This window comes from Myxocyprinus asiaticus, chromosome 39 (genome assembly GCF_019703515.2).
Source record: "Myxocyprinus asiaticus isolate MX2 ecotype Aquarium Trade chromosome 39, UBuf_Myxa_2, whole genome shotgun sequence".
Classification (NCBI taxonomy): domain Eukaryota; kingdom Metazoa; phylum Chordata; class Actinopteri; order Cypriniformes; family Catostomidae; genus Myxocyprinus; species Myxocyprinus asiaticus.
The window spans coordinates 41,621,813-41,631,529 of NC_059382.1; the positions used below are offsets into that span (position 1 = coordinate 41,621,813).

At 39.6% G+C, this 9,717-nt stretch overlaps 1 protein-coding gene across 4 annotated transcripts in view; it reads right to left on the reverse strand.

Annotated features, from left to right (window-relative positions):
- Positions 1 to 9,366, reverse strand: part of LOC127430091 (SH2B adapter protein 2-like) — a 62,108-nt gene extending 52,742 nt beyond the window's left edge. For 3 of the 4 annotated variants that reach the window (XM_051679557.1, XM_051679558.1, XM_051679555.1), the window contains exon 1: positions 9,225 to 9,366. The gene's annotated coding sequence lies outside the window, so the exon portion shown is untranslated. Of the gene's footprint in view, positions 1 to 3,705; positions 4,093 to 9,224 lie in introns of all 4 variants that reach the window. The other variant, XM_051679556.1, reaches the window with a different exon arrangement.
- Between the last annotated feature and the right edge of the window lie 351 nt (positions 9,367 to 9,717).

A 9,717-nucleotide genomic window follows, 5' to 3' on the forward strand; every position in this document is an offset into this window, starting at 1 on the left:
TTACACCTGGAATTAACATACGTTTTTGGTGATCAGATCACAATCAGATAGCACCTGAGCACATTAAATGGCAAGTGCAAATGCACCCATGACACACTGTGATTTTCACAATGTAAAAAACACAACAGACACTGCAGCCTTGCGATCTGATCACCCCATTTAATAAACAATATCCCATGAATTATTCCACTGGAATACACTTGGAGTCTTCTCCCCTTTTCTTCACAGACCAGTGCCCGGTTGCATAAAACCCCTCAAGTTTTTCCATCAAGTATAACACTTAAAGCGTGATTTCCCCTTACCCGAGGGGATGAGGGTGTTACATACAATCCCTTAGACACTTCTATCCTGTAAGGTAAGGGAAACCGTTAAGGGATTTACTACAGTGAGCCAGATTTTACCATAATAAAATTCTACGGTTACCATGGACACAAAATTTCTCGGCAATTTCACAACATAGAAAATACTTTAACTTTATAATATGTTTTTATTTGAAAGACTATTAGTTTCTCAGTATCATTATTAATGTGTAAATTATTGTCTGACCTCTTCTGAAGCAGCACTTAAATGGCGTCGTCACGTGTTCGTTTTCACAGCACTTTTCAGGATGTACCAAATCGCAGTCATTTGTGATAACTGCATAAATATTTTCTTAAACTCATTTTCTGGAGGATACACTGGTAGATTTCCATTTGTATGTGAGGTACAATCCTTGAATTTAATGGACTCAAAACGCTTTTTTTGTGTTCACATTTTTCCTTTGTAAACATCCTAGGTTTCACATGCAGACCAATTAATGGAAGATTCAGTTTTTTACAGCCGGCTGGCAAGAAAGTTTTTGAGAAAGACACCTTTGAAAGACTGTGTAAGGTAGGGGTGGATTAGAGGTGCAAGACATTAAGATGCTTGTATAACTGTGCAGAGAACTGACTGCCATCCCAAATTAAGAATATTAGTGGTGGTCAGAGGAGTGTAGGATATATATAAAAATTCACGATATATTGCAAATGAACTTGTGGTATGATTTTAATTCAACCACTTGTACAGTTTATAAAGATGCAGAGAGCTGATAATACTGGGCACACTTCTGGTTTGAGTGTGTTCCTATTAGATCATCCTCCAGCTTGTTAATGATTTCTCGTATTGCATGACCATCAAATCTCCTGCAACAGTTTTTCATCACTAAAATTGTTTAAACTGGGTTCTCCCAACCACAAAAAATTTGCCTAGGCACACTATACTCTTCAATTGGTTGTATAAACATATCTATTTCTTCATTTTTATAAACTTTGTAACTCTTAACCTACACTTAAGGGGAATTTTCCTAACCTTAAGAAATACTTAGGGAAATGGTAGTTAAGGGCCTTTATGCAACACTTAACGGTTATTGAGGGCGCCCTTAAGTAAAAAATAAAATACTTAAGGGAAATCGCAAGGGATTGTGACATTTTACCTATAAATAACACTTAGCGGTTATTTTCTGCAATATACTTAATTTTAAGTGAAACTTTAGGGTGATCTTAAGGGAAAATTACACTTAAAGGAATAGTTTACCCAAAAATTAAAATTTGCTGAGAATGTACTCACCCTCATGCCATCCAAGATGTATCAGAGTTTCTTTCTTCATCAAAACAGAACTTAAGACTTTTAGGATTTCATTTCAGTCCTCCTCCTCTAAACAATGCAAGTGAATGTCCTCCATTTTTTGACGGTCCAAAATGCATATTTAGTGTGCATCAAAATAATCCACACGACTCCAGTCGACAAATACATTTCTTCTGAATGCAAATGATTGATTATTTTGAGAAACAAAACAATACTTGTATACTATTTAACTACAAATGTTTGCTTCCGTATATCTCTGTGACGTGCGCTCATGAGAGGGATGACGTAAGCTCGTTGGTAAGGTCACGCGTCACGTGGAGGAGGAGTCAGGAAGTGCGTCATTGTTTACATTGTTTACAGTGATACAAGATGTATCTGAGTTTTTCTTCATCAAAACAATGTTTTTTGGCTTGTAGGCCTCCATGTGACGCGTGACCTTACCAACGAGCTTACATCATTTTATCATTTTTACTAAAACAAATTATTAATAATATATTTGTTTTCTAGCTTTGTATTTTTTTTATTATACTTAATGAATTTTGTAGCAAAATTTTCAAGAAATCTGAATTTCATTAACCTATGTAACAGCAACAATATACTAAAACAAAACTAAATCAAGACGACTAGTAGATGGAGACTGAATTTGGAAAAGTTGGTCTCATACAAGCTAGGCGGCTCTTGAGTTACTAGGCCGGTTACTGAACCAAAGAACCCTGTAGAAATGAATGAATCAAACCTACACACCGAATCGGACATCAGCATTTTCGGTCGAGAACCAAATAAGCCGGTCCAACTAACTGTCGAAGTTTGCTGAGGATTACTGAGGAGCTGCTGATAATACGAGAATGCATGAACCAACGACTTCAACGAGCCTGGGGAAAAATGTAAGTTTCTCTAAAGGGTCATGACATAAGGAATAAAATTTTCCTTGATCTTTTGACAAATAAGAGGTCACTGTACTATAAAAACACTGTAAATTTCAGAACTGAAAATGTCCTCCTTAACAGAAAAAAAAAAAAAGCATTTATTTAAACCAAGCTCTAGGAACGTCTCGTTTGGAATTTGTGCATTTTGTGATGTTACAAAGAATACATCAACAAAAGGCTGCCTCTTCAGCAAGACATCAACACCAATTTTCTATCACTGCACCCTTGGCCCCGCCCACAGGTGTTCACAGTCAGTCACACAGGTGAAGAGGAGAGAGATGGGCCTGTCATGGGAGATTCATCCAAAGGACACATTCATGTGCCTATCTGGATTTAAATGTTTTTCTACATAAACGTGCACTAGACGAATGACTTTGACCATTATCATGCATCTTGCGGCACTTTTAAAAGACGCAATGTCAAGTTATAACTCTAAAAATTAGACCTCTGTTCCGTTTCATTCAGCTGTCATGCTGTTGTGCTGTTTTGAAGACCGTTTTTGCACCCATCTGGGCTATTTTTAATTATTGGTGTATGTAAACATGCACTAGATGGACGTCTTTAATCGTTTAAATGGCTTTCAGTCAGAGGGCCAGAGACAGGTGGAAAATGTAAATTCATTACTAAACTATGACAGTTTCGTGCAAAAACGTTACTTTCATTATCAGTGGACCTCAGGGAAGATAATAAAATTATTTTTTAAAATGGCATTTCATGACCCCTTTAATGACAAACAAAATGTACTGGAAATATGCTTATGACTAGTTTTATTAAATAACATTTTAATTAAAATGAGCAAAAAAAACGTGTCAGTCGTATTTGACATGTAGGATCACAGAATGAAACACTGATGAAAAACACCATTATTATAATAACTTAATTGAATAAAAGGTAATAATCAACAATATGCATTTACATATGGCTTTATTTAAATATCATGTGAAGACCTTGACACCGGGATGTTAGAATTACATACTAGTGATGTCATTACGTGACAAACAAAAACAACTGAATCCATTCTTTGAACTGGTTCATGGAAAAGAACTGCCCCCCCCCCCCAAACAAAATGGTTTGCGGAAATTAATTGGACTTTCCATCATTTTTTAGATTTTTGCTGACTCTTACTCATCCCATCAGTCCCAGTAGTACTTGTTGTTTTGGAGTCTATACTTACTGACAACAATCGTCCTGGAGTGCTGCCGCATCACACTGAAGATGTTTGTTTATCTTCTGTTTTGTTACTTTTAGTCTGTGTTTTTCTCCGTCTCATACTACACACATCCCTATTATGGACATTCTTGGATTTAATCCAAATAAATTTTCGTGCGCTGATGTGATCGATCGCGAGCTCTCTGCTGGCTGAACACCGCCTTATGCTCACGATTGCCATTTCATATTGCACCTTTAATCCATGATCGGCACTCTGAGAGCTGCAGGACGTAGTGGTTTGTTCCATGACTCCAGCAAGGACCTCTTGTTTGGACATTTTTTCTTTCCACTCACACTCATTCTGTCCGGACTGTCAGATGGACCACACTCCTGTGTGTCTTCTATACAGAGCCTGTGAATAGGAACGCAGCTACAATTATCAGACGAGCCACGTTATTGAGCTTGATTACATGCACTTAAGAAAACTGTATATTCCAGGGATTGCAGAAGGTCATGTTCTAAAACGTCATGTAAACTCAGCAAAAAAAGAAACGTCCCTTTTTCAGGACACTGTATTTTAAAGAGAATTTAGTAAAAATCCAAATAACTTTACAGATCTTTTTTGTAAAGGGTTTAAACAATGTTTTCCATGCTTGTTCAATGAACCATAAACAATTAATGAACATGCACCTGTGGAACGGTCATTAAGACACTAACTGCTTACAGACGGTAGGCAATTAAAGTCACAATTATAAAAACTTAGGACACTAAAGAGACCTTTCTACTGACTCTGAAAAACACCGAAAGAAAGATGCCCAGGGTCTCTGCTCATCTGCGTGAATGTGCTTTAGGCATGCTGCATGGAGGCATGAGGACTGCAGATGTGGCCAGGGCAATAAATTGCAATGTTTGTACTGTGAGACGCCTAAGACAGCGCTACAGAGAGACAGGAAGTACAGCTGATCGTCCTCACAGTGGCAGACCACGTGTAACAACACCTGCACAGGATCAGTACATCCGAATATCACACCTGTGGGACAGGTACAGGATGATGACAACAACAACTGCCTGAGTTACACCAGGAACGCACAATCCCTCCATCAGTGTTCAGACTGTCTGCAACAGGCTGAGAGAGGTTGGACTGAGAGCTTGTAGGCCTGTTGTAAGGCAGGTCCTTACCAGACATCACCGGCAACAACGTCGCCTATGGGCACAAACCCACCTTCGCTGGACCAGACAGGACTGGCAAAAAGTGCTCTTCACTGACACTCGCGGTTTTGTCTCACCAGGGGTGATGGTCGGACTCGCGTTTATCGTTGAAGGAATGAGCATTACACCGAGGCCTGTACTCTGGAGCGGGATCGATTTGGAGGTGGAGGGTCCATCATGGTCTGGGGCGGTGTGTCACAGGATCATCGGACTGAGCTTGTTGTCATTGCAGGCAATCTCAACCCTGTGCGTTACAGGGAAGATATCCTCCTCCCTCATGTGGTACCCTTCCTGCAGGCTCATCCTGACATGACCCTCCAGCATGACAATGCCACCAGCCATACTGCTCGTTCTGTGTGTGATTTCCTGCAAGACAGGAATGTCAGTGTTCTGCCATGGCCAGCAATGAGCCCGGATCTCAATCCCATTGAGCACGTCTGGGAGCTGTTGGATTGGAGGGTGAGGGCTAGGGCCATTCCCCCCAGAAATGTTCGGGAACTTGCAAGTGCCTTGGTGGAAGAGTGGGGTAACATCTCACAGCAAGAACTGGCAAATCTGGTGCAGTCCATGAGGAGGAGATGCGCTGCAGTACTTAATGCAGCTGGTGGCCACACCAGATACTGACTGTTACTTTTGATTTTGACTCCCCCTTTGTTCAGGGACACATTATTCCATTTCTGTTAGTCACATGTCTGTGAAACTTGTTCAGTTTATGACTTAGTTGTTGAATCTTTTTATGTTCATAAAAATATTTACACACGTTAAGTTTGCTGAAAATAAAAACAGTTGAACAGAGGACGTTTCTTTTTTGCGGAGTTTAAATGCAAACACTGTTTAAGGGACTCAAAAAGCTATTTAACACACCAGGGCCTGTATTCACAAAAAATCCTAAGGCTAAATGTAGCTCCTAACACGAAAATTTAGGAGCAACTCTTTAAAAATTAGGCCCGCGTCACTCCTAATTTTAGGACTCATTATATTTACATGTAAGAGTAATTCATGAAGCATTTCACTGAAAAGGGGCATTTATCTGCGACATCCTCGCCTTGAATTATGATCATTGTACATTAAATATAGAACATGACACGCATTCAACATTAGCGAATATTTAATAGACATATTTATTGAAAACAATTGAATGAATAGTGCAGGATCAATGGAACAACCCTAAAAGCCTGTTCTAAATGGAAATCACCAAGTAAAAGTTACTTAACATATTAAAACAGTCAGGACAATGTTGAAAATAATTAACAGGTAGACTAAGCCAAATCTATGAGAGAAAAAAATGCGCTGAAAAGTTGCGCGTATTTCACAACATTAACCATTGATCTAATATGACAGCTGTTCGGTAAAGAACGTTAACCAATACGATGTAAAAAATAAAATAAAAAAAATGGCTATAGGATAGCAAAACTAGGCCTGTGATGTAGCCTACAATAATCCTAATGTATTCTAAACATGATGTGTACACAGAATGATATATAATTCATCCCGTTAAGCAGTCGGCACCTCGTTGAAAATAGCCTTCTTAATCAGAAGATTAAAAAAAATTACATACCTAGTCTAAAACTGTTATTTTCTAGGCTACTTACTCAAAAGCATAAATGTTTTGATGAGTAAAATTAACACGTCGACATGGTCCGTTGAAAGATGGGACTTGACTCACCTGAGGCGGCTATCCTGCGCTTGAAAAAGCCCGCTCATCGGAAAAATAACGTACAAACATGCACAGATGTAAAGAAGACTCAAATGTGAAAACATCCTTAGGGACTTTCAAACATTTGGAAAGCCGATTCCCGCACCACCGAAGTGATTTCATAACTACTTTGCTGAGTTTGCGTGTCTAGAGAGGACATTTTCCTGCGCGGCGCGAGTGAGAGAGGGAAGAAGCACGTGCAGCCTGAGGTGAAATTAAACTCTGGATCTGCTCCGGATATCCTCCTCTTTAATATTTGTATTATTAATTCTATTTAAAATATGTAACATTAATATGGCAGTAATTTAAGTGCAGGCTCTGTAAAACTATAAAGCCAAACGTAAATGTGTAAAAATGATGATCAGTTTAATGGGGGGAAATATTAACCGACTAGTAATTCCAGTGTCGACTAGCAGCATCAGAACCGTTTAGTCGACTAGTCTCGCATATCCCTAGTTAGTAATTCAAAAATGTCACTTCAGAAATAGTATCACGGTTTGTGCTGTTTCTAACAAGTTATTAGATAAACAAGGATGGACGTGTGTGTGTGTGTGTGTGTGTGTGTGTGTGTGTGTGTGTGTGTGTGTGTGTGAGAGAGAGCGAGCGAGAGAGAGATGGAGCGAGTGCGATCACCTGTTGCCACTCCCAAACAGAGATACTGTCAGCTTTCTGAAGATCAGCTCAAAGTAGCCGTCCAAGCGGGGGTATTCCTCTCTGTTTCGTGGTAGCTGGTGCGCAAGAGTCGATCACTATAGAAACCGCATACTCCTCCGCCATTTTAAACGGTGTGTATCCAATGTGGAAACTCCGGTAAGAGGTAAGCGCCTTGAGTTTGTGTAATTAATCAGTCTGTTGTGTCTCTCAGCTGTGATGAGCCTTAATGCTGAAGTTGTTCGTTTAAAGCCGTTTAAAGCTATTTTCTAGCTTTTGTAGTGTAGTAGTAATAGGAGCAATCACGAAGCGCTGTTGTATGTAAACACTGACTGATGCTTCACATCACCTAACTGGTTGATATTACATGCAAAAATTATCTTCTGCCACCACCTGCTGGCTAACATATGTAATGTAAAAAAAAAAAAAAATAGATGTAAAAAGAGACACATAGCCTACAGTAGCTCTTAACACATATGCACTGCTCTTACACTTTAGTTTAGAATGGCACAAACACAAGCGGAGTGATACACACAGTGAAGCGTCCGAGTGCTGATGTGTCAGACCAAAAGTGCTCATGGAACGTCTCTCGTCCAATCAGATTCGAGGACCAGAACTAACTGTTGTATATTTTCCGCCATCTGTCTCTTATATTATATATGTTAAATATATTCTGCTATCTGTGTATGAGGAATTTGCAGAGAAATTGTGCTTCCCTGTCTACCAATCACATTGGGAGATCTAAAAGAGCATGCTCATAAAATGTGACATCCATAGCAACGAGGTCAACTCCGACTTACTCTTACATTAAGATTTCCTTGGTAAAACTTGCTCTTAGCAGTTTTGTGAATAGCTTTTAAGCAAAAACTCCTAGTTAGGAACACTTTGGAGAACTTCTAGTGGTAAGATAAAAATCTTTGTGAATACGGGCCCAGGTTTTTGCTTCTAAGACCATGTAAAAGCATAATCGGTGCTCTTCAGAGTATGCATATGCGCTCAAGTGCGCTGGGGGAATCCCAGAGTCAGGATAGTAAATTAAGAAAACAAGCACAACAACAACTGCGGGACATCTGGAAACAAAATGTGAACTGAATTGGACTCATTTTAACTTTGCAAGGAAAACATTTATGCATTTTTCTTTTGAATCCAGCATTTTGAGTGTGACGTCAGCTCCCGAGGGATTATGGGATCGTAAAGTGTCCAGTCCATCAGCACTTCAGAATCTCGCTGGTCATCCGGGTATTTCACACTCACTGTTTTATGAATACTGAGGAGTAACACATACTACTCCACTGGCATACTGTTTCTGGCATACTATATAATAGGAAAGTATGAATATTCAAATGCAGCGTGTGACTCACTGTGACATCCCAAACAAAATTATACTGCAGTACCATAATACAGTGATGCATATCAAATATATATCAGACATGATCTAAAGATCTCAATCTAAATAGACATGGAGAATAAACACTGATCCAGACAGACAGATAGACGTTTATTCTTTTCAAATAATTTTCTTTGCCTCATTTGTTTGGAGGTGTTTATATTAACATTTCTCCTCACACATTCACCCTCTCCTTAAATGTGAAATAAATAATTAAAGTGATGTGTGTGGGAGACTCCTGTCGCGTGTGTGTCGCAGCATCACATACACACACACACCGCAGCATCACAAACACACACGCGCGCGCACACACACACACGCACGCACACACACACGCACGCACGCACGCACGCACAGGGCCTATAGATCCATGAAACACATACATTTCAGTCATTATTATTATTATTATTATTATTATTATTATTATGCAAGCGCGATACAGACGTAGACTGCAGCAGAATCAGCGCGTGTGACCCACATTATCACTCAATCCATCAGTTACTACATATAAACACACATTTAACGCCATATACATTCTGGCGTCGCGTCGAGCTGTTGTTGAACGCGTCCTGTGTAAATCAAACGTGTCGTTCATTCTCACCTCCGTTAAATGAGTCAGCGCATCAGACATCAGTGATGTTCTTCCAGTGATCCCGCACATCGCATCGCTGTATGATCCATATGAGTGCGATATAAAGAGACTTTAATACATGACGCGCGCTCATCCATTCTCCAGCCAATGCAGCTGCTGTTAAAGGGGAAGCGCCGCAGTTTCTCATTGGTCTTTAAATGGACCACGTCATGAAGTCACTGGTCATCACTGACTGAAGGTGATTCGCAGCATCAGTGTCAAACTCACTGGGGTCACGTCACGTGTGTGTGAATATATTAATTAACACCACAGAAAGCACATGAATGTCTCTGAGATGTGTTTAAGAGTGGTTCATCTGGAAAGCATCCCAATCTAATTAACATCTGCTATACATTTAAAAAGATCAGATTTACAAACATTTTAAATCATAAACATCTGCTGAATGTCTTATTGACATCCGAGAGGAGACGTGTTGCAGACGCCCAAACAATTTCTAAACACT